This window comes from Canis aureus, chromosome 24 (genome assembly GCF_053574225.1).
Source record: "Canis aureus isolate CA01 chromosome 24, VMU_Caureus_v.1.0, whole genome shotgun sequence".
NCBI classification, from domain to species: domain Eukaryota; kingdom Metazoa; phylum Chordata; class Mammalia; order Carnivora; family Canidae; genus Canis; species Canis aureus.
The window spans coordinates 36,779,507-36,805,434 of NC_135634.1; the positions used below are offsets into that span (position 1 = coordinate 36,779,507).

Consider the following 25,928-nt stretch of genomic DNA (forward strand, 5'->3'; position numbering starts at 1 on the left):
GGATGTGCCTGGCACTCCACAAAAGGCAGCTATATGGCTGGTGTTACGATGATGTCTGTATTAGGAACAGCATGTCGACATGGCTGGAATAGCAGAGTTGGTGTGGCAGCCCTTGTGTGTCTATGCCAAGTGAGCCCTCTTTCTGTTGAGTGGCCGCTCTGGGCAGCCTGTGTTAGCCCCAGATCACAGCATCACTGAGCAGGACTTCTCTATGGGTGTCCATGGTGCATCTTTTCAGAATTCTTTGGATTTGCTCCAATGAAAGTTCCCTCCCTTCCTGTGTTTTCCAAAATCGGGCCTGGCTCCTCTCTGGCAAATCCCTACCCGACTCCATTTCCCTTATCAACCTGCAGATCGTCTCTCATTTGTCATCTTTATTAGCTTTTAATCTCCCATCAGTTTAGTGCTGGGGTTTAAGAGTAGGATTAGTGAGGGGAGTTTAATTGGATGATCCTCCATGGCCCCTTGAACATCGGATTCAATAAAAGTTTATGAAAAGATAAAATTGCAAAGGGTTTTACAGCCCCAGACACAGCAACAGACTGGTTCAAGAACAAGGTAGCTGTTTTTCAACCTCAGATAATCCATGTTTCAACTTGATTAAATGAGGAAGTGAGTTTTTCTGTCCCTCTCCTTTCCTCCCTCTGTTTCCTTATCCTTTTCCTCCTGGTGTAAGCAAGAAGCCACTTTCCGCCAGCCTCTCCTTCCCTCTCACTTTGATTCTCTCTGACAGGAAAAATAATGAAACCTGGGTGCACCAGAAAATAACATTTATTTCACGCAGAAATATGCTGAACCACCACTGAAGGTGGCTGAGGTGATGCATTTGATGGGAAAGAGGCCAGTCTTCAAGACAGGGCACGTGGTCCATGAGGGAGGAGGGCGAGAAAGTGCTCCTCAGCTGTGAAGTCCTGCTCATCCTGTACCCACCCTCTCCCACTTTCTGGCTTCCATCCATGGAGAGGGTGAGGGTGGGGTAGGCTGTGGGGTGATTTGTGAGTTTGTTCATGTATTCATGCAGCAAACATTTATTGTGTGCATACTATGTGGCAGACACCGTGGAAAGCACAGGAGACATAAAGATGAATAAAACCTCTTCTAACGACAGGAGGACATAGTCTCAAGGGGGAGATGGAGGTTTACAAGTAAGTTCTATTTTCTTTTTTATACTACAACCACAGTTGAAGGAAGGGATGGGCCAGAAGTAGGGTGAGGAAGGGTTCTGCACAACGAAGAGCATAGAATTTGGAGTTCCTGGTGGGAATCTGGTAGGTGTGATGTGGGTGAGACAAGAGAGGAGAGAAGCAAGGGAGGAGGTAGAAAGAGGATCTAATGAATGGGTGTTAATCTGTGGACTCCCTGGGCTGAAGATGTAAGGAAGATGTCCTGGTGTGGATGGCCCGAAGACATTTAAAGAGTAGTCTACAATACTCATCAATGCATTGTGGGAATCGTTATTTATCCATCTATCCATCCATCAATAAATGTAAAAGCTCATAATCACTGTGACCATGAGCATGCAGCTTCCCAGGGATTCACAGAAATTTGAGATTGGTTTTCGGATTTCCACGGGCCACAAACTGGGGTTCACATCAATCTTAAAACACCAAGAGACCCTCAAGGATGTGTGATTTACACAACTCTTATCGAATATCAAGTGCAATAATGTCAGTGGTATAAAATAAAGCCAGAGCTTAAGTGAAGGACTAGTTGGCCCACCTTGGTGAGGTGATCTAGTGGGCATCAAATAAATCTTCACAGAGGGGGCCATGCTGAGTTAGGCTTTGAAGGATGGATAAGAGTTTGCTAGATGAATGGGAATAAGTGTGGGGCACGGAGCACTTCAAGAGGAGGAAATAATAAGGAGACAGGAAACACTAAGATAGTCACAAATGCTGGGGTGCCTGAGCAGATGTGAGTGCAGCAATGGGAGTCAAGCTTGTAGATATAAGCTGTAGAGGGAGTGATGGGAGTCATGGAAGACCACTCATGCCAAATAAAGTGTGGTTGGTGGAAGACCACTGAAGAGTTTGCTTATAGGAGGATCAGACTAGTATCTTCATTTTGGAACAACCATCCTGGCTCAGCATGGAGGATAGGGGGTGAGACTGGAATCAGAGTGGCTAGTCAGGAACAGCAGTCCAGCAGAGAGGTGACACAGGCCTGGATAACAATGTAAAATGGAAAAACTTTATAATTGGTCGAATATGGGGATGGGGCACAGAGGAAGGTTGTATCTCCAGCTCCCAGTCCGGTGCCCAGGTGATGCCATTGTCTGGGAGGGCAATGCAGGAGAATGTTAAGGTGTGTGTAGGGATGGCTCAGTTTTGGATATGGTGAGATTTAAGTATCTGTTAAGTAGGAAAATGTGCTGGAAGACATGTGATGCATGAGATGATCCAGAGAGAATGTACACCGTGGTAAAGAGAAGATAGGGAAGAGAAGAATGGGGAAGAGAGAAGAAAGGAAATGTGACCCGTGGATTTCTGATCTTTCTCCTGACAGTGTTATAGGATCCTGTCTGCTTCCACACACCTGTGGATGGAGATGTTGGAAAGGTTTTACTTGTCGCAGCAATAGAGGATGACTCCACATTGTTCACAGATGTGTGGGGCAAGGGATGGGTGGTCTGGGTACATTGCTCTTGATGTCTGGACCTGGTGCAGTGCCACTCCTGAGCAAAGCCTCACAGCAGCACAGAGCCTGTGTGTGGCTCAAAATGAGAATAATTTGGTTAGGAGCTGGATGTTTGATTGGAACTTTTGGAATAGGAGCTCCAAAAGCTTTGTGGAGCTTATAGCTTGAATGATCATTAAAAAAAAAAAAAAAAAGAAAAAAAAAAGAATGCAAAATTGTGCATGTAAAGTTGGATATCAGACTTTGGAAGGGGTCACAACACTGAAGAATTCTGAGTTTATTAGCTTTATGATAAATTCTTCTTTTGAGAATGCTGGAAAGCCCAGAAGGTGCATATGTGTGTTGAAGATATGGTCGTGGTATGGTGTGTGTGCACATACTGCATTAGTTTGTAAGGATGATCTAGGGAAAGAGGGAACCCAAGTCTGGGTACTTCTTGGACCTTGCCCCGTCTAGCAGGGTGCTCACATGAAGAGGGGTCCTAAGAACATGCATGGAATATATAGCCTGGAAGTCAGCTGGAGCAGCTGTCCTTTAAGCTCTAGATAAGATTGGCATGGAACTCTTGTTCCAAGTTTAGGGGGGAGCCCAGTGCTTTCCCCAAGACTTCTATAAATTCCTGAGGGACTTATATTCTCATGGTCACCTTTATTCTTGAGTTGTACTGCTATCAAATTAGTTATGGACCCTCTCAATATCCTTGCTCCAGATTGCATTGACTCAGATGTGGAACTGATCCTCTTTCTGTGATTTATACACACATGTACACACTCATCCACTCACATACACAAGGTCTTTATGTATGAGGCAGGCTTTACTGAATAAGGATGGATATGTTGAAGTAACACAAGTGATTTGGAATTGAGTATTAGGAATCATGAATTTCTTTCGGCCTCCTCTTTCCTTCCTGCCATTCTTTATCTACTTTGCTCTTCTCTTCCTAACTTTTGTTCTTTGCAGTTTAACAATCCCTTTGGATCACTGTTAACCAGCATCCTCTGGGATTCACCTTCTAGGCCAAGTGTATCAACTGACTATTGTTGTGTAAAAAGCTCCCCCACCCCAAATTCTGTATCTTAAACAATAAGTCCTTATTGTTTCTGATGAATCTGTGGGTAGTCCTGCTGATCTTGGCTGGACTGGGCTGATCTTGACTGGGCTTGTTCAGGTCATCAGCTGGTGGATCATGGTGGGGATGACTGGTCTAAAATGGCTCAATTCCCTTCCACGTGTCTCTCAGACTTATCCTGCATGCTACCCCAATGGGGTTGTCACAGTGGCTCATGTTGTCACTGTGATTGAAAAGAGGGAGTGGAAATGTGTGAGCATTTTGCCTAGGCCTCTGTTTGTATCACGTTTGCTGTCCACATGGCCCAGCCTGGAGTCAGTGTAGGAGGCGTGCTACAGAAAGGCACGGCCATGATACATCATGAGAAGCTGGGGCTCTTAGTGCAATGCATCATTTATACCATGTCTTTCAAGAAGTATTTTCCTAAGAAAAGACTGTTCCCTCTAAGAGGCATCCTGGTTCCAGCTGTTAAGACAATAGTTTCACTCTGGTACATCTGATGCCTGCTTGGTATCTTATTAAGCAGCAAAATAGCCCATGGTATGACATTTTATAAGGGCTTAAGCATTTCTACATGAAAGGGACATTTTTGTAAAGTATTTATTTACTTTCCTAAATCTTATTGGCAGATCTAACCTCTATTTTCAGGGACCTGCCTGAGTTCCAATAGACTGTTGAACAGAGGAAGGAGGTAAAGCTGAAGTTACTTTGCCAGCACTTGAGATCCATTCACCAAAATAAGAAACTGAGGCAGTGAGAAAAGTCTCGGTGATTCTGAATTCTAAAATGCAAATGCAATCACATATATACCCCCATCCCCCTCTCCAGGAGCATGAGGGCAAAATGGACATCCATTATCAAGGCAAGGTCTTGTCAAGGTGCCCCTGGAAGGGCCTATCTGAGGAGTTGGAGAATGAGAGTCCCGGTGGCTTTCTGATCATTCTGAGTTGGGGGGAAAGGTAAGGTTGGGTAGGGTGGTTCTGCTCTGCACCTCTCTCTTCAGTACATCCTTCTCAAGGTGTGTGTGTGTGTGTGTGTGTGTGTGTGTGTGTGTGCATGAGAGAGAGGCAGGGGGAGAAGAGATGGCGTGTGTATATTCATATGTCTATACACACATATATCAACATACCTCAGGGCTTTCTGCTGAGAGAGGCACAGCTTTGACACTGCTTTGCTCTGCTTTGTGTTAAGCCAGACAATAAAAGAAATGATTAGGGGCTTTCAGAGCAAGCACCTGACAATAGGGAGAGGTGAATGTGGGCTGATTGAAGCTCCATTTACCCCCTTCCTGCAGAGCAGGGAGAGGCAGGCAGGGATGGTCCCACACCTGCATTTTGCAGGACCAGTCCCAGGATGAAACCTTGCCCTCACTCCTCCTCCCTGACTCCCCCGGGGCCTCAGGGTTGGTTAAATTTAGTGTTCTGGCGTTTCCAAATCCATGCGATTTCTTCCAGGACTGTGAGTCTAAATGTCACCCTCGCTGCACAATCACTAACACATTGTGCTGATGGGGGTGGTTCAAAGGCTGTGTGGATGTGAGGGAAAGGAAAGCGCAGGCAAGTCTTAGGAAGGGGAAAGGAGAAAGAAAGAAAAGGAGGTGAGGGGAAGGATGAACAGGCTTGCTTCTCTCACCAAGCCCAAACCAGCCCAAATGGAGTCACCCGGAAGGAGACTGGCCTCCTTGGGCAGAGCTGGTCACTTTGTAGTACTGTCTACAGGCGCTGCAACAACTGTATAGCCCATCCTGAGGGGCTACCCATGAAGCTGGAGATGGGTGGTTGTTTCAATGAGCCCGGATCTAAGAGTGGTTCCCACTTGGATTCAGTAGGACTGTTGACAGACTTGGATCTGCTCCTGAGGGGCCTTCCCTGGGTTCAGTAGGGGAAGAGAGAGAGTGTGGGGTAGTCTGGAGCCAAGAAAGTGAAGCAACGTGGGCCATCACCAGTACTTGGCCACCTGTTAGCTGTTTGACCAGGGGCTAGCCATTTTTCTGAGTCTTGGTTTCTTATTTTGTTAAGTGAGGATAAATATCTCTGCTCTACCCACTTTGCAGCCATGTTGTGAGGATTAGATGAGATGATGTACAACAAAAAGTTCGAAAAGAACTCATCTGGCCCCATCAGTGTAAGGCATTACGCCACTGCCCAGATGGAGGAAAGTAGACTTTTCAAAAGGTAGAAAGGCATGTAGTACCTCAGATCTGAGGCAGGACTTCTGGGCTGAAATCCTGCCCCACTGCAGACTAATTATGTAACCTCAAGGTGGTCCTCATATCCTTTCGATGCTTCCATTTCGTAATCTGCAAAGTGGGAGAACAGCGACGCCAACCTTATGGGGTCACTGTGAGATTTAAGTGAGTTGAAGTGTTTTAAGTGCTTGGACAACATCTAGAAAATAATAAGCCTTCAGTCAATATTGGCGATTATTATTTACCTTCCTGGAGTATCTTGCTTGGGGATCCCAGAGTTCTTTCCAGATAGATTTGATCTGATGATTCTGGAAACATTAATCAACCCGTGTAGAGTTTCTAGCGCTCCCCACAGCCAAGCTGGGCATTCAGTTGTTGCTCAAGGTTTGCTGCTTTCTGTCTCTGTCCCTTCTCATCCTGCCTCATCTCACTGGGCCATGGGCTTTCTATTCTGTGGGTCCTGGGAGAGAGAACTCACAAAGGCCCTGATGAAAAAATACATCAGTGGTCTATTGTTATGGCCCCATTATACTCAGTCTCTCATTCTCAGGCCCTGCCCAGAATTCTTCTTCATGCTTTTTGTGCTTGATTAGAAAGAAACCCCATGAAGAACATACAGCAATCCTCCTCCTCTACATATATAAACCTTGAGAGAATTCACCTCTCTGGGCCTCAGTTTCCCCCTCTGACCAGTGAGATCATCTCCAAGGGCTCTTCTGGCAAATCATGACACTTTTGACTTCATTATTCCTAGCAAATGACAGGCCCCGGCCCCTTTCCATGACTGTATCCCTGGCTATTTTAGTTCTTTTTCTCTTGGTTTCTTCCTCTGGATCACGCCAAGTGTTTATGTCATTTTGGAGAATCCAGTAAACTGCATTATAGGGAGGAGACTGGGAGTAACACAGGCAAAAATCTGCTATTTTCACATGAATGCTTTAGGCAGTCAGCCATGATGGGAAATGAAGTGTGTGGGGAAAGTACAGGGTGAATAAAGAGGGCCTTAGTGAGATGATGAGCCTTTTATCGCTCGTGCCTGCGCGTGACATGGTGCCGATCTGTCAGCCCAGGGGCTGTGGCGTGTGGGGAATGGTTGTGCCTTGAAGTCTTCCTCTCCACTCCCACCGCAGGTCACGTTTTGATGGGGGAAGAACTGGTGGTTCTTTACCCAAGTTCGGCTAAGCATAAAGCAGGAGGAGGAGGGGGGCCAGCCTGGCAGCTTGGGGATTCACACTGGGTGTGGGGAGCTGTTCCTGTGGATTACGAGATGCTGAGAGATTCAGGGTCCTCCACCCATGGATGGAGTGGCAAGGGCTCTTAAATCACAGTCCCTACCACCTTGACCTTGGCGTGGTTTCTCTGCTTAGCAGCAGGGTGGTCTAGGCCAAGTGCCAGGGCGTGAGGAAAAAGAACAGCTGGGGTTCTGACTAGCTGTGCAGTTGGGGGAGTGGGTGGGGAACAGTCACCCGGTCTCCTGCTCCGCACTGAGTGTCACTCAAGCTCAGGCCTTTTGGAGAGAGGACAGTGCCTACATGTTTTCACTCTGGGCATAAGGTTTTTTGTTTTTTTTAATTTTTATTTTTTTGTTAATGAAAACCCTTTATTTTTTTAGAGCAGTTTTAAGTTGTCTTTTTTTTTTTTTAAGATTGATTTATTTATTAATGACAGACCCAGAAAGAGAGGCAGAGACATAGGCAGAGGGAGGAGAAGCAGGCTCCCTTCCCTGCAGGGAGCCCGATGTGGGACTCGATCCTGGGACTCTGGGATCACGCCCTGGGCCAAAGGCAGGCGCTCAACCACTGAGCCACCCAGGCATCCCGAGCAGTTTTAAGTTTAAAGAATAATTGAGGAGAAAGTACAATGAATTCCCCTATATTCCCTTTCCTTTCTCGCAGGTTCTCCTATTAATAGGTTGCATTGGGGTGGTCTCTTTGTTACAATTAGCCAATATTGGAATGTTGTTATTAACTAAAGTCCTTAGTTTACATTAGGCTTTACTCTTGGTATGCATTTTGCGGGTTTGGACATGTGTCCACCATTACGGTATCATACAGATTAATAGTTTCATTGCCAGAAAAATCCCCAATGCTCCACCCGTTCATCCCTCTTTTCCCTCCCCACGGAACTCTTGGCAACCACCAACCTCGTTATGGGTCTACTATAGTTTCACCTTTTTCAGAATGTCATATGGTTGGAATTAGACACATGCAGCCTTTCGACTCGCTTTTCTCACGTAGCAAAGCGTATGCATTTAAGAGTTCTCCATGTCTTTTTGTGGCTTAGTAGCTCATTTCTTTTTAGTGCCGAATAATATGCCATTGTATAGAGGTGCCAGTTTGTTTATCCACTCACCTGTTGAAGGATAGCATGTTTGCTTCCAGGTTTTGGCAATTATGGCTAAAGCTGCTATAAACCTTCATGTGCAGGCTTTTGTGTGGACATAAGTTTTCAACTCATTTGGTTAAATACCAAAAGCGTGATTGCTAGATCACATGGTAAAAGAGTGTTTGGTTTTATAGGAAACTCCCAAACTGTCTTCCAAAGTGGCTGTACCATTTTGCATTCCCATCAACAACGAAGGAGAGTTCCTCTTTACTCCACATTCTTGCCAGCATTTGGTGTTGTCAGGGTTCTGGATTTTAGCCATTCTAGTAGGATGCAGTGGTCCCTCGTTGTTTTAATTCATATTTCCCTGATGACATATGATATTGAACACATAGAACAAAGGATATATATTTTCATTTATGAATAGTTTTAATAAGATTTTAAAATCTGTCTTCCCCACCCCCACCCCAGCCAATAGGAAATTAGAGGCAAGTCTGTGACAGGGATATAAGAAGCAGGCGTACAGCTGATAGGGTTGGGAGTCAGAAGACTTGACACTGGTCTTTGTGCCCCTGAGCCGCTTGACCTTGGGAATCACTTCACTTCTGGTGCTCAGCTTCCTCACTTGCAAAATGTGGCTTTTGTACTGGATCAAGGCCACAAAAATTTTCTCAGGCCAGTGCCCACCAGCTGGAATGAAAAGGGAGAGGTGTGCAAGGCTCGATATTGTGCCTGAGAAGTGCCGTGTTGCCAGACAAGACAGCTGTTCTCGAGAATGATCTCTAACTTCCTGTCCTGTTTCCAATTCAACTTTAAGTGACAACTGACAGCCTGGCAGAGAGAAAGAAAAGGTAGACTTTAAAACGTCCATGTGGTGGCTCAAAAAAGTTCATTAGTATGGGGCAGACAGTGTTGTGAAGTTAGCAGAAGTCCTACCTCGTCACCTGCTGGAACCCCCTACCCCTGACATTCCAGGCCCATATAAGCATCGCTGGCTGGACTGTGAGCTCTGCCTAGAAGGAGAGGAATCCATCTGTCTCCTCATCCCTAGAGCACTGCACCAGAAGGTGCTTTGCTTATGTCTTCTGGACATCTTGCTAGTACCAGCCATGGTTCTAGGTACTGGGGATGCACCAGGAGGCAGGGAGACATAAGTCCCCACCCTCACGGGGCTTCTATCATAATGATGTATGTGAATAACAACAAAAAAATTATTTTTTTTCTGTATATTCTGTTTCAGAGAGTAGGAGATTGTCATCCAATTTAGAAAAATGTCCACCTTAAACATTAAAAATAAGAGAGTGAATTTCAGTTACTTGGAAGCATCTCAGAAGGCGCCAACAGAGTGGTAGTGAAGGACTGACTGATTTCCTGGCTGGGTGCAGATGGGTGGCACTCTTAGGTGGCTGCAGCCTACTGTGCCATGCCTACCTTGGCCCAGGCCAAGGACCCAGCAGCACTTGAGTAGCTTTTGTAGTTGAGGACTCCCCAGTCCTCTGAAGGTGAAGGGAGAGTCTGGGGAGGATGTGTTCCCACTCTGAGCCCAGAGGTCCCTCTGGGAGGGGCGTGCCACAGCGAATGAGCTACACATACAGCCTGCAGCAGGCGCGGACTGGGAGGCTGCCGTGAGCACTGGCTGCCCATTGCCTTATCTCCCTACAACGTCCCAGGGAGATTATTTAACCCACTTGACGATCGAGTCACTTTCCTAGATTAAGTGTTGCCTGTAAAGAGTGGAAAAAGTCTAGGAAAGCAAGGAGATGCTTATCAGTGTTTGGGTGCTGCTGAACTCTTCTTTCTTAGCGGAGTGGTTTGGTAATGGCTTTCTTCCCAGCAGAATGAGATAATTTCTCCTTTTTGCCATCATGAAAACTTCCTGTGAGTAGTGACCTTGGCCCTCTCAGGAGAGGGAGAAAGCTTCAGGTATCAGACAGACTGCCCTGCAGGATCTGGAAGGTTCAGGAGGCTCACAAGTGGCTGTGGGGTGTTTGGGCACTCCCTTAAGGACAGAACAAGAAGAGACTGGAAGATGGTGAGTGTTGAAGCCATCAGGGACTACATTGATCTCAGGCTCTGATGTGCCTGTGACTACTTGAGGACTTTGTTCAGAGCCTGATTTGGTAGATCTGGGTATGTATTTCTAAGGAGATTTATTTCTAAGGAGGAGTACCCAGTAGGTGCAGCTGGTCCAAGACCACACTGGGGTATGAGAGGGTCGAGTCACCTATGTTATTTTACAGAGGAGAATGTGGCTTGACAGAAGCTACCCAGCTAGGAGGTGATGGAGCTGGAAGAGGATCACAGGTTTCCAGAATCCTAGGCCCATGTTACATTTTGTTTCTTCTTTGTAAAGACAGGGAGGTGTTGCCCACTTGCAGGCAGGCTCTGGAAGACCTTTAAGGTTGTTTGGAGTTCTTTCCTAGAACTTCAAGGTTCATGTACTTTTCCCCCTATTTAATCACTCAGACAATTACAAATATTTATAAACTCCTACATATCCTGAGCACTATGGTGATTTACAGGAGTAATGGGTAGTGCACGAATTAAAAGAGGAGATGCGACTTTTCTTTTTCTTTCTTTCTTTTTTTTTAGATGCAACTTTTCTATGCAAAACATAGTCAAGGAAAAACAGATGATTCAGGGCTGATAGCAATGTCAGACTGCATTCTTCATGAGTCTGAAGGAGAGAGAGCAATCTCTTTGGGTCCTGGTAGTCAGGGAGAGCTTCTTAGAGGAGGAGGCCAGCTCCAATGGGGCTTTGAGGGATGCATAGGATTTTAAGAGATGGAAGGGAGAGGCAGGTGGCTTCCCCTCTTACTGGATGGGCCCTTCCCATTCATTTCTTTCTGTTTCTTCTCTATCTTCCTTCTCCTTTCTCTGCTTGTGCTCTCTTCCTTTGCTCTCTTTTCCTCTTATCAGTGCCATATAAGTAGAAAAATAAGGAATTTATGATCAAATATCTTCCCTTATCTGTTTAGCTTAACAGTCCTATAAGGAAGGCAGCACAGGGTGTTAAGCCCATTTAACAGATAAGAAGAGTGAGGCTCAGATTAGGGATTGAGGGTTTTCTTGGGGTGTCCAGCTTTCATTGTTACAACTAGGAAGCTCTTGAGCAAATGAGATGAGTTGGTCACTGGAATTTTGTCCTTACTTGCCAATCCCTTGGTGCTGGGGCATGACTTTGGCCCATTGGGTAGGCTGAATGAGTCATTATGGTGGGCTAGTCCAGTACATTGTCTTTTCCTTCAGAATGGGGAGCTGGCCACATAGAATGGAGGGTACAGAGGCATGTTCCATGATTCTGAGCCTATCTGCAAGTACAAGTAGGCACTTGTGAACCTGATCTCTGGATCATCCCTGGGGTGTCCTTTGTCTTGAAGTTGAGCACTCCAACTCTTCCTCTTCCCCTTTGCCTTGCTAGGATGACCCTCAGCCTCTGGAGTTGAAGTTCTTCAACTTTGATGCTACTACTTAAGGACTTTCTCTCCCAATAATAACAGGTCAGCTATAAATGCACAGGTCTGTCCTCTCAAAATGACCCAAACATGAGCATTAAAAAATAAGAGGCTTGGCAGGGGTCTTTGCAAGTGACAATGTTGGAAGCATGGGATGGATGCAGAATTTCAAAATCTGTTCTTGGTAGGGATTCCTAAGCTATACCAGTTCAACCTCTCTCACTCAGTTTACTTGACTCCCTTTTGGATGCCTAAAAAGCTTCTAGTTTCATTACTCTTGATCTTACACAGTAACAGTCGCATGGATTTTGATTGCAAACATGGCTGTAAATATGAAAGCAATGAAAAGCACAACATCTATCCCTTCATCACACAGTCTGGAGGGGAGCCTCTTTCACACCAGAGGGGAAGAATTGCTTGGGCTGAAAATCAAAAGAGCACAATTCTAGTTCCAGCTCCATGGCTAAATGACTGTTTGAACTCAGACAAGTCGTTTCCTCTTCCTGGATCTCAGATTTCTCATCTTAAAAGAAAAAATTGGATTGGAAACTTCCCTAAATCCAGTCCAACTCCAGGGTGCCTGATTTCTCTGCTTTTGCAGGAAAAGCATGATGGTTCCTGTCTAGCAAAGTTGGAAGGAGCTGGAGACACCCAACTGGAAAAGCTAACAGCAATGGAAGAGTTGGAAGACATCACAGCTCAGCACAGGGGGTGGGGCTATCTAATGCAACGGCAAATGGCTCTAGGACCCTGATCATTCCTGAGGGCAGTACTCAGCACTTGCCGACTGAGCCACCCAAGCACCCCAGTAGTGTATGCTTACACAGCACTCAGGAGTTTCCGAAGCCCTTTCACAGACCTTCCACCCTTTCTTCCTCACAGCAACTGAATGAATTAGAGGGATTCACCATGGTTTTGGGTAGATGAGAGGTTAGAGATGCACAAGTATTAATGGGCAGACAGGACGCAACTGCAAGCCTTTTGGCTTTGAGTCCAGTGCCATTTCCACTAGAGGAGAGGTGTTGCCAATAATTTTGTTCATAGTGATAAAATGGTGTCGTCATATATGGAAAATGGCTTTCACCCAAAATGGTCAAAATGATACAAGTTTCTACCTGAAAGCATACGTTTCAGTTATCTGGAAACTTTGCTCACCCAGAATACTTCTTTGATTTCAGACAAAGAGGCATACATGAGGCATTATTGTCGTTCAGTGTTCCATGAAATCAGTTCCATGCTAAGTCATTAAGATGGGGGGTACAAAGCATATACAATTATCCCCCCATAAATCACATATTCAAGTGCACACAATCAGAGACAATATAACAAACAGTAAAGATGTATACCTGCCCTTCCTAGATTCACCTATAGGAAGAATCTACTCAGTAAGGGAAGGCTGCATCTTGCAACCAGGTGTAGGCCTGTGTGGCCTGCAGGCCTATCCCCATGATGACAAGAATGATGAAGACAATGGCCAACATGAGATGGTTGCTTGTTATGTGACAGGCAGCCCTCTCAGAGCTTCATGTGCATTAAGTTGTTCACGCTTTACTCTAACTCCTCAAGGGAGGTATTATCACTATTATTATTCAAGATGAGGAAACTGTGGAATACAGAGATTAGCTGGAAGGGTCTGATACTCTTGTTCAGGTGAGCAATATTTGTTCCGTGCCATGTAGATAAATAGACTTCTACTTGGAGCTTGGACAACATTCAGTGTTCCTTCCCTCCCTCCCTTCTTTTCTTTCTTCCTTCCACATTCCTTGAATGTCTACTAATTCCAAAAACCATGCACAGACTCTACCTTTAAGGAACTTAAAGTCCAAGCAGGATTTGGGAGTAGTCAGGAAGATGTAGACATGCGCATGAGTTTATCAGCTCATTTCCTTCCAAGATAGAATGAAGATTCTAGTAGAATGGAAGTGTGGGCCTCCTGTAGCAGATACTTAAAGATAGAAAATGGATGAAAGGGATGGCAGTAGGAAAATCAAAGGACTTTAATAGCCTTGCCTTGTAGTTCACACTGGGCCTGCTGTAGCCTGTTTTCTTCTAAAGATACAGGGACCTGATGCCCTGGAGGAGTTTGGATCATGGATCTTGACTGTTAGAGATGGTGCTCATGTACATGAGGCAGGCTCAGAAGGGAACTGGATGGATATTGGACACTTTTCACATGAGAGAAGAGCAGTTCCCTCATGAATCCCAAGGGCTGTGGATACAAGACAGCCTTTCTAGGAAATACCAGCACCTTTCATCAGTCAGTTAATTCTTAGATGTTATTCAAACTTGGAACAAAGAGCACAGCATATGTGCTGGGGGCAGGGCACACAGATGCTGAACCTGGGGCCCTGCCCACTGGGGGACTGGGGAGAGGAGGCAGGTGCTTTGCTGGGTGCGAGCTCGACAATGTGCTCAGTGCCCGAAGTGCAGTGCCCACCTCTACGGTGGGGGAGGTGGAAGCTGGCTGGGCCAGGTGGGCCAGGAGGTGATCGGGGAAGGATTCTTGGGTACGGTAGGCCTTGAGGGAAGATGAAGATTGGGCTGCTGGGGCAAAAGCTATTTGGGGTCAAGTTTGCTGAGCAAACAGTTCCTCTACCAGCCCACAGGCTGAAGATTCTGAGAGGCCGGATGCACACTGGACAGGCAGAGGTGGGAGGAAGAAGGTGGTAGAGACCGTCTCCCTCTTCTAGGCTGGGAAGGAGGCCCAGGGCTAACTGACCACCAGCACAGGTGGAACAGACCTTGACTGGAGGGATGTGGGACTGGGAATGACTCTCAGAGAGGACTGAGGGAGTCTTGTGTAGTGGTGAATGGCCCTTTGGCCATGCTCAGAGAACACTTCACATCATCTGAATGGTGGCATGAATGAAGACCTTCTGGATGAAGGTCTGTGGGAGCTCACTGGCCCTGGTGGAGAAGCAGCATTCACTCCTTCAGTTGCCACCTCTGTCTCTCTCCCTCTCTCATTGGTCTGTACACACTACTCTCTGTCTGTCTGTCTTTACAGAGCCATTTTTTCTTTCAGTCGCCTCTCACTTTCTATTTTAGACAGTTTATCCTCTCTCTCCTTCATGCTCTTTTCCATATTTTATCACATGTGCCTGTGTGTGTGTTTGTGTGTTTGCATGCATTGGGGTTGGGGGAGTTCTTGTGGATGTCAATTTCCCTTGCATTTTGAGGACATGGAACTAGTAGAAGACTAATGCTTGGGCAAGTGAGTGCAAATGCCCAGCTCTAGAAAGGCATGAGAAATACTCCTTCCTTCTATGTTCCTGTGTGGGATTATTACTTTAGTAGGTGTATGTGTGTGTCCATATGCGTGCATGTGTGCATGCTCAGGGTTGTCTGGAATGAAGCCACATTGGCAGCCTACAAGAAAAGAAAGGTAGAGTAAGGTAGTAGGAGCCCTGTTATAAAAGAAACAGTGAAAATTCCCTCTGTACCCTCCCCTAACCATGGGCACAGAGGCAGAGGAGAGATTTTGCTGGCCCTAAAGGAAGCAGTTTCCCAGTCTCTTGGAAGATGAGTCCATCCATCAGCAGGCATGGGAGTAGATGCCATGCCCTGCTCTAAGCCCTCACAATGTGGGATCTGCAGTCTCTCTCCTTGTTGAAGACTGTAACTCTATGAGGGAAAATACAGTCCGGCTTCCTAACATGTTGGTCTGGTCTTGATGATGAGGTGCCTAACCCAGCCTTTGCCACCCAGGAGGCACTCAACAAACATTTGTTGAATGGGTGTGTAAATTCAGAGGCAAATCAAGGGATTCCCAGTGAGCATAGTCTGTGTGGGAGAGTGAGAAATCTATCTAGTATTTTCAGAGCAAACATAGTATAGTTGCTGAGTGTTGTGCATGGTCTCCCTACTACTTTCTCTCCTGAAGAATTTCAATCCTTCTTTTTAGCCCTTGGAACCTCCAGACCCATGGCTCATTCTTACTCCCTCTTATCAACGTGGTTTGGTGGGCTTCTGAATCTAGGCCTTGAGTTGTACACTTTCCTGCCATACTGGGATGGGGGGCTGGTTGTGGGACTAAGAAATCTCCCCCAAGACTTCTGCTACTCCTAGCCAACAGAGAGCAGAGTGTTGTCTTTTTGTTTAGGGCATGGAACATAGGTGCATGACTTGTCCAGGATCCCAGCCCACAGGAGGGTGTGGGGATGGGACTCTGCCTTGGTCTTCATGACCTCAAAGCATGTCCCTGGACCTTTTTGGTGTTCAATCCTGCTGTTTTCATAATGATGTTCAGTGTGAACTGAAAATGCTGCTGCGGTCACCTCCTCCAACCTAGAAGGAAACAAAGGAATCTACTGGGACTGTGATGCAGGAGCCTGGCCCCAGGGTTCAGGCATCAGGAAGGGAGCTGGTGGGGACGGGGAACAGATAGGTGACTTATGCCAGCAGGTGGGTGCTGCCTCCGTGGCGACATCAGGCAGATACCCAGTATGGAGACTGGGGGTGCAGAAATGGGCTGGATCAGAGGAAAAAATGGGGGGAGTCTCTCTCCTCTGTATAATAGCCTTCTTCTGACAAGGAGCTTCTGTTCTGTTCCACTGGAAAGCTTTTAAGAACGCTGAAAAGGACAGGCAATTACAGGAAGGTTAGGTGCGCCTGATTGGATGTTGTTACAAATCACTCATTGTCATACACGGCGTTTGGAAAGGAGGCCATCGGGGATGATTGCCGTTTAGGGTAAGTGATTTCTGTTTAGAGTGAGCAAGCAGATGAAGGCTTGGCTGGCGCTCAGTGCCCTCTCTCCTTGTTTGCTGTCGTGCTGATGATTTTTCTTGGCACAGTGGGGTCACTAGAGGTGCTCACAGAATGCACCATGGGAAGGGGCTGGAGATGAGCCTTCTAATTCCACCCCCACCTCACCCTAACGTTTACTGTACTGATGGGGAAACTGAGTCTATGGAGAAGGGAATAGACGGGTCCAGCTTCATATAGGTCAGTAGAAGAGCTGGACCAGAGTTCATGTCTAGGCCCCAATACAGTGCTCTTGCTTACAGCAAGGCCCCAAGCTGAGGATCCACTAGGACTAGGAGTTTCCATCAACCTGCCTAGTGTGCACTGTGCACTTTGAACATATGTCACATGGTAGCCCTTGCAACTCCAGGCACTACACCTAGCCTTACTGTACAATGGATCCTCTGGGTCCACTCACACACTGTCACTTGGGATTCCCTTGACCACATGATGTCCCCAGGAGGCAGGAGACAGGGAACACAGCTGGACTGTCCTATTGCTCTCCTTGTATATCCTGATTTACCTTTCTCTGTGTCTCTGCTTCTGTCTCTGTCTCTCTCTGACACACAAAAGTACACACGCACACACCTCTCCTCTACTATTGTGTCTGAAATACAATTATAGTGGGCAAACTTCCTGGATTCTTGAAGTCTATTCTATTTTTAGGTGTCTAAATTAACATATAAGTGTTCTGGGAAGGATCACATGGTAAGCAACTAGGTGACAGCAAACAAATAGTAGAGAAACCCACAAAACAGGGAAAGAAAGTGGTAGAAGAAAGGGCAGCATAAATAAATATCAGCAAATATGCAGTTTGGCCCATCAAAAATTTTCCCACGATTTTGTCAAACAGGAACCTGAAACAGAGGGCCGTTATAGAATATACTATGGTTGTATGCCTTTGGTCCACTAGTTTTGAGCATGGAGCTCATAGGTTTATTGTGTCCCCTAGAATAGTATGTTGACGTCCTAACCCTTAGTACTCGGAATGTAACTTTCTTTGGAAATGGGGTCTTTATAGAGGTAATCAAGTTAAGATAAGGTCATTAGGGTAGACCTTAAGTGAATATGACTAGTGTCCTTGTAAAAGGGGAAATTAGCACAGACATACCCAGATTATGTACAGAGACTCAGGGAATGTGCTATGTGATGGCAGAGATCTGGGTGATGAATCCATAATCCAAGGAACACAGAAGATGACCAGCAAACCACCAGAAGCTGGAAGAGAGGCATGGAACAGATTCTCCCTCACAGCCCTCAGGAAGAACCAACCCTGCTGACACCTTGATCATGAACTTCTGGCCACCAGAACTATGAGAAAATAAATTTCTATCATTTAATCCACAGTTTGTGCTATTTTGTGAAGGCAGCCTTAGGAAATGAATATAGTGATCTTCCTTCTCCACTATTTTTATGTTTTACCTCCTATTATCTAACTGGACTTTATTTTATTGAGGTGAAAATCTTCAGGTTGTAATAAGTGTTAATGTTACCAGGATTCGAAATAAAACTGTGATAGACCTGTGGAAAGATCCCACCATCTTCACTCCAGCCCCAAGCAGGAATCCATCCATTTAACCATACAACTGTTTGCTGAGGGCAACCAAGAGCCTAGTACTGTGCTCTGTGCTGGGGCATAAGGACAGGTAAAATACAGTCTTCACTCTCAGGGAGCTCACAGTCTGGTGGGGAAGATGGTCCCATGGACAGGTAATTGTGGCATAATGCTGGAGTGGTGGTGACCACTGAGTATTATGGGCACTTAGAACAGGGGAGGTGATCCCAGGAAGAAGTGGGAGGTGCCAGGGAAGGTACCTGGAGAAGACACCACAGGAGCTGAGCCTTCAAGAGATTATCCAGGAGGAGGAGCATAATGAGCAAGGGGCAAGCAACATGGGATAACATGTGAGTACATATGTATGAGTGTGTGTGTGTGCGTGTGTGTGTGTGTGTGTGATGTCCTGTAGAGCCATGGACCCATCAATGTACATTGTGCCAGCCTCTGTAAGGCATGGCAAGCCTTGCTCAGGTTAGATTCCTCATGAGCTGAGGAATGCCAGTTCTTAGCATGGTCTCCAAGCTGACTTAGAGCCCCTCTGCAGAATGTGGGCTAAATGTGGGACTTTGTCTTCAGCTCCTGAGTCAGTCTTTAACCTTGCTAGTGTCTTTTGCCTATACTTCCAAAGGGAAGTTTCTGAAGTTCTTTTGCTGATAATCTTGACTTTTTTTTTTTTTTACAGAATTTTCCTTTTTTATCCCTAAACCTTTGATCTAACCCAGGATACCTAAGTCTATTCAAAGATTTTCTTTGTATCTCTCGGCCAGGGTCTATTCAACATGTGTATATGTTTATGTGTGTGCATATGTTTCACTTAAAATTCTTTTTCATTTGAAAATGAACATTAACATAGCTCTTTTAAAAAAGATTTTATTTATTAATTATGAGAGACAGAGAGAGAGAAAGAGAGGCAGAGACACAGGCAGAGGGAGAAGCAGGAGCCCTATGTGGGACTCGATCTTGGGACTCCAGGATCATGCCCTTAGCCGAAGGCAGACACTCAACCACTGAGCCACCCAGGTGTCCCTTAACATAGCTCCTGATCACGTTTGGGAGCAATGCCTTGCTGCTTACTAGCTGAATGTGAGAAGCTGAGCTGGGAAAGTGGAGAAAAGAAATAGGTTTGGAGCAATAGCTTCACACAAACATTTAGAAATTTGCCTAAAGCCCAACTTCACATATGAAATGTTCTCCCCAAATCAGAGTAGACTTCCCATATGCATTGCTCTGGGACCAAGCTCTGAAGAGGCAGATGAAGAAAGCCATTAACATTGATTATCAGTGATTGGAGGATGCCTATGGCATAATTTATTGTTGTATTTGCTGTGAATGATCCTACCGAAGGAACATGCAGCCAAGAATCAGGATACCTGGATTCTAGCACTGGTTCTACTATAAGTGACCTTGGGCAAGTCACCATCATTCATTGTAGCCTCGGTTTGCTTATCTGCAAAATGTCCCTTCCAACTATAACATTCTGTTATCTTTCTTTTATGTATTCCCATCATCACGGACCTGGAAATGCTCATTGTTCTATTATGGTCATTTGCAAGTCAGGCACATATGAGAATGGCGTGTATAGTAGAGTCAAATTCATCACCTGTTACTTCCTAGATAATAAGCCGGGGGACTGGAGTAAGGTCAAAGGTGTGTGTGTGTGTGTGTGTGTGTGTGTGTGTGTGTGTATTAAACTCTCTTTTCCTGAGACTGGGAATTATAGTGATGTTTAAAGGATAATTCACAGCTCCAGGAATGACTATCTGAAACAGCATGATGTACGGAAAAAAGCATAGAGTTAAATTTGAATTCTGGCCCTGCCACTGACTAGCTATTGGGAACTTGCAAATCACCTAACCTCTATGAACCTTGGTTTCCTTTTCTGTGAAATGGCTATAACTATAGAGTTGTGAAAATCAGTTGATGTATTCAAAAATATTTGCTGAGTGCTGGCTGCATGCTGGGCATTGTGTCAGGTGCTGATAATCCAAGATGAGTCAGACAGACTGGATTCCTACCTTTTAAAGAGTTTATAGTTCAGTGGGAGAGACAGGCAATAAATAGCTAAATTAACAAATACACAAACAATTAATCAAGTGCTATAAAAACAAACAGAGTGTTAAGATGGGGAATAAGGGTGGGAGAGGCTCCTAACTTAGATGGGCTGTCAGAATAGATTTCTCTGGGAAAGAAGAGAAGTTGGCAAGGGATGTACAAGTACATAGGATAGGATAGTTCACTAGTGGGCCCTTGAGGTGTGAGAGATCACAAGATATGATATATGAGGAAATGCCTTGTCAACAATATGACATTAATTCATATTAATCTCCTGATGCCGTTCTCTGACAGCCCTTAGGTCTGCCCCATATTTTCCTCTCTTAGGCCCTTACAAAAAATGTCCTCACTCTAGTGTTCCCCTATGCCTATTGCCCTCATGACATTTTTCTCATATGTGAGTAGGTGTGTGTGTGTGTATATGTGTGCGTGCGTGTGTGTGTATGTGTTGTGGGAGGAGAGTGTGTGTGAGTGTATGCACATTCCTATGTGTGCATGTTTGAGGAGGGAGGACTCTATAGGCCTGTCACCAGCTCATACTGAGAACATCGCTTGGATCACTTATCCCAATGATTAAATTAAGCCCATTTTCACAAATAAAATCAGTTTGCAACTCTCAGCCAGGGACAGAGTGATCTGGCCCGCTTTCCTTGCTCTGCTTTTCCCAAAGATAAAAAGGTTTGCAAATTGTGACATCCATATCAAATGCTAATGGCACAGTGGGGCCTCTCCAAGAGAGCTGATAAACTTCTCAGATTGAGGGCAGACTCTTAAGGGAGAACAGCTCCAGATGTAATATTTGGTGCCACATCCAAGAAACACTAACATTTTGGAGTGCTCAGGAGTAAAACTCTAGGAAATAGAAGTCAGGGAGGGATTACTCTGGTGGATTTGATCCAACAGAAGAAAACAAAAGCTGGTCATCTTCAGCTTTCTCCAGGGACCTGAGCTTTACTGTGTCAATTCTAGAAAACAAACAAAAACGAAACAAGGAATATCTAAAACACTAGTCTAAGGGGTAAAAAAAACCCCCAAACCCAAGATTCCTAATCTAGAAGAGCCTTCCTCGTGCTGAGAAGAGGAAATTGAGTCCTATGGATATAGAGTGTGTCAGAGGAGCCCAAACAGCAGCCCCCTGGCCTCTGATCTCCCTGTCCTCTGCCTTGTGCTATATTCTTGGTGGGACATTCAGGGGTGTGGGAAGGCACTTGTGTTTCTCCATTTCATGGTGTGACCAATACTTACTAGTGTTATAAAGTCTGAGAATCAAGACATTAAACCTCAAATATGTAGCATGTCCTATTTTCCTGTTGGTTTATGCATGAGCTCTTAAATGTGGGCGGGCGCTGGTGCATGTGCTGTGGGAAAAGGCTGCAGGAGAGGCCCTGGGCATTGCTGTGAGGGAGCAGAGGACTGCATCCCTAAACGAGGAGGGTCTCTCTGACTTTGCCTGACAGTCACAAATAAGTACATTAGAGTAACCATCTTAATGGGAAGTAAATTGGAAGGTTAGGTTAAAGAAGTCTGGGAGCAATTTGCCATGTGTTCCTTCAAGGGAGACTCAGCAGAAGGAGCAGGGGCTCTCATTCCAGTCCTGAACATTTCTAACTATGGCTCTTGAGAAGAGATTAGGCAATAAGGCCAAAGGGGGTGGCTCTGGACAGGGTGGAGTTGCAGGCCTGGTGTAGAGGGGTGGCAGCAAATGACAGCCCTCCTGGGCAGCAAATGCTCTTTACCCAGAACCAGCACTGCCCAGCTCAGGGCCTTTGTCTTGAGTGCTGTTGGATTCACTCTACTACATTTTCTTTTTAAAAAATTTTTATTTATTTATTTTAGAGAGAGAGAGAGAGAGAGAGAGCAGAAGCAGGGGGAAGGGCCGAGGGAAAGGGAGAAGCATGCTCCCTACTGAGCAGGGAGCCTGATATGGGACTTGACCCCAGGGGTGTATCAGGCGGGACTCAGTTCTGCCAGGATGAAGAAGCGACGCTCAGTCAGTCAGTGGTTCCCTCCCTCTCTCTGTCTAAGTTTTGGGGAATCTACATAGAGCCAAGACTTATGGCCATGCAGGCATCTATCCTCACAGATGTCCACACAGGCACATTTATTTATTTATTTTTTAAATTTTTTAAAAAAGATTTTATTTATTTATTCATGACAGACACACACAGAGAGAGGCAGAGACACAGGCAGAGAGAGAAGCAGGCTCCATGCAGGGAGCCTGATGTGGGACTCGATCCCGGGTCTCCAGGATCACATCCCAGGGCCAAAGGTGGCACTAAACTGGTAAGCCACCCGGGCTGCCCCACAGGCACATTTATTACCTTGACCTGGTTCTGGGGCTTTAGAATGTAGGCATCTGAGGAGACATTCCAGCTCAATGGGGCGCTGCTTCTCCCTACCCTCTGTCCCTTCCCATCCCCCTGCTTGTGCTCTTTCTCTCTCTATGTCTCAAATCAATCAATCAATCAATCAATCAATCAATCAATCTTTAAAAAAAATCAATGAAAAAGACAATAAAACAGAAAAATAGGCATAAGGCATGAATAGGTAGCTTGCAAAAGAGCAAATCTTAATGGCCAGTAAACACATTAAGAAATGCTCAAAGTTGGGGTGCCTGGCTGGGTCAGTCAGTTAGTCATCCTAGTCTTGATTTCAGTTCAGGTCATGATCTCAGGGTTGTGAGATCAAGCCCTGCACTGGGCTCCATGCTCAGCAGGGAGTCTGCTTGAGATTCTCTTTCCCTTTCCCTTTTCCACTCCCCCCCCCCCACTATCTCTCTCTCTCTCTTTTAAATATTTTATTTATTTGACAGAGAGAGAGAGAGAGCACAGTCAAGGGGAGCAGGAGAGGAAAAGGTAGGGTCCCTTCTGAGCAGGGAGCCTGATGCAGGACTTGATCCCAGGACCCCAGGGTCATGACCTGAGCCAAAGGCTGATGCTCAACTGACTGAGTCACCCAGGTGGCCCCCCTCTTTAAAATAAATAAATGAATAAATAAGTACATCTTAAAAAACGAGAAATGCTCAAACTTACTAGAAGTCAGAAAAATGCAAATTAAAGTAGTATTTTGAGTTATCACTTTACACCTAACAGACTGGCAAATATTAAGAAGACCAAGAATATCTACTATTGGAGGGGATGCAGGGCAGAGAGTATTTACATACACTGCTGGAGGAAATGTAAACTGTTGCAGTCTTTTTGGAAAACAACCTGGCAATAGCTAGTGAAATTTAAAAAATGCATATTCCTTTTTATCCAGCAGTCCCACTTCTGGGAATCTATCTCATAGAAATAAAAGCACTGGTGAGTAAGAGTGTATATGCAAAGTTGTTTCAAGGGGAGTGCCTATCATTGGGGATAGTTGAATAAATTACAGTGAGGGAAATCATCAGCAAAAATGAAAAGGCAACCTACTGAATGGGAGAAGATATAGCCAATAATGGGTTAATAAAAATATATAAAGAACTTGCACAATTCAATATCAAAAAACCCAAACAATCCAATTAACCAACGAGCAGGAGACCTGAATAGAGGCTTCCTCAGGGAAGATATACAGATGTCAATGTGCACATGAAAAGATGGTCACTATCACTCATTATCAGGGAGATGCAAATCAAAACCACAGTGAAATTATCACTTCACACTGTCAGAAAGGCTATAACAAGTGAAGACAAGGATGTGGAGTAAAGGAAACCCTCGTACACTGTTGGTAGGAATGCGAAACTGTGCAGCCACTGGGAAGAACAGTATAGAGGCTCCTCAAAAATTTAAAAAGAGGTGATCCAGCAATTCCACTTTTGGATATTTATCTGAAGAAAATGAAAATACTAATTTGAAAAGACATATGCACCCTTGTGTTCATTGAGACATTATTTACAATAGTCAAGATAATGGAAGCAACGTATGTATCCACTGATAGACGAATAGATAAAGAAAATGTGGTATATATACAATGGCATATCCCTCAACCTTAAGAAAGAATGAGGTCTTGCCATTTGTGACAACATGGATGGACCTAGAGGGTATTACGCTAAATGAAATAAGTCAGAGAAAAGACAAATACTATATGATTTCACTGATACGTGGAATCTAAAAACCTCACCAACCAACCAAGCAGCCAAACATCAAAACAAACAGAAACAGACTTATACAGAGAGCAATCTTGTGGGGGGTGGGGAGGAGGGGATAGGGATGGGTGAAATATGAGAAAATTAAAAATTAGTTATAGTTTTTATATAATTTTATAACAGTCCAGTAATAAAGTAAATAAGACATGGGGATACAATGTACTGCATAGGGAAAATGGGTAATAGTATGTAACAGCTTGTATGGCCACAATTATACAGTTAGTGACAACTAGACGTTAACTAGATTTATAGTTGTGATCACTTCTCAATGCATATAAGTGTTGCATCACCATGTTGTGGACTTGAAATTAATATAGTATTGCATATCAATTATACTTCAATAAAAGAATACTACGCTATGCCTGTTCAAAGTCCAGTTAAAGATGTGTTCATCATGACTGTGCTTTGCAGTTAACTGTGAGTCCTCCACAAGACTTCTCCAGGTCCAAATTCAACTAAAAGGGGTTTAAATATTTCTACTGACAGTTTTTGTGTCTTCAGCACCTCTTCTGCCCAAAGATAGGAGTCTCCATGACTGGGTATTCTCAAACTCTTAACAAAAAAATAAGGCCTCTGTGTTCCCTCAGAAAATGCCCAGCTACTCTGGGGAAGCTGAATTTGGATAGTCTATTAAATATAAAATGGCAAGAAGGGTTAAAATTTAACCTCAAATCAATCAGCAAGAAATACCCAATTTATTATTCTCTGCCTATGGGTTATATCACCCACCCTGGGGTCCTTTTGTTTGTTAGGACTGATGAGTGGGCCAGCATGCTGACTCTCCTGTTCTGGCTTTGTGACAGCTCCAAGACTGGGTGTGGCCCCATACCCTGGCCCACTTGAGATTCTGGTCCTCTCTGGGTGGAGGTTTCAGCAAGACCAACATTTCATGGCTCCTGAAGCCCCTCATCTGGTCTGTGCTCCAAATGTGCCTTGCATTTTGGTTCCTAATCCTACCTGATTGTCCCTCCTTTGAAAAGCTTAGGATCTTACTGAGGCATGTTTATTTCTGCTTGAAAATAGGATTGTTACCAATTTAAAAATATATATTATTAAATACCAAAGATATGAAAAAGGTTTATAGATTAATATAACAAAGGCCTGTGTAGTCAACACTCACAATGAAAAGTTCCCCTGTGTGCCATTCTCCTTGCATCTCCCTACCCTCTGCTCCGGGGTAAATATCTGCTTTGACTTTGGTGTTTGTCATTCTCATGCATTTCATTTTTAATACACATATATGTGTCTCTAAATATTATGCTCAGCGGTTTAGCACCACCTTCAGCCCAGGGCCTGATCCTGGAGACCCGGGATCGAGTCCCACATCAGGCTCCCTGCATGGAGCCTGCTTCTCCCTCTGACTTTCTCTCTCTCTGTGTCTCTTGCAAATAAATAAATAAAATCTTTAAAAAATATATTATGCTCTATATATTTTTAAAATTTTATGTAAATTGTACCATAACATTTGTATCATTCTACTTTTAAAAATTTTGTTTCAGTTTTATTTTTACTCTGAATTACGTTTAAGAGATTTATTCATCACATATTAATTTGTTTGTATTCCCGAATAGTTTTTCATTGAACATACCTCAATTTATATGTTCATTCTCTTGTTGATGAACATTAGGTTGCTTCTGATTTTAGCTTTATAAATAATGCTGCATTGAATATTTTTTTTTTGCATTGAATATTTTTATACACATTTCTAAGAATCTAGGGTAAATACTTGGTAGTCAATTTCTGGGATTCTAGGTATGGTGCCAGATTCCTCT

The 25,928-nt window shown here is 44.7% G+C and overlaps 1 long non-coding RNA gene across 1 annotated transcript in view; it reads left to right on the plus strand.

Annotated features, from left to right (window-relative positions):
- Positions 1-17,755, plus strand: part of LOC144296523 (uncharacterized) — a 41,505-nt gene extending 23,750 nt beyond the window's left edge. Inside the window, exon 3 of the long non-coding RNA XR_013363621.1 lies at positions 17,577-17,755. This is a non-coding gene — a long non-coding RNA (uncharacterized LOC144296523). The remainder of the gene's footprint in view (positions 1-17,576) is intronic.
- The last annotated feature ends 8,173 nt before the right edge of the window (positions 17,756-25,928 follow it).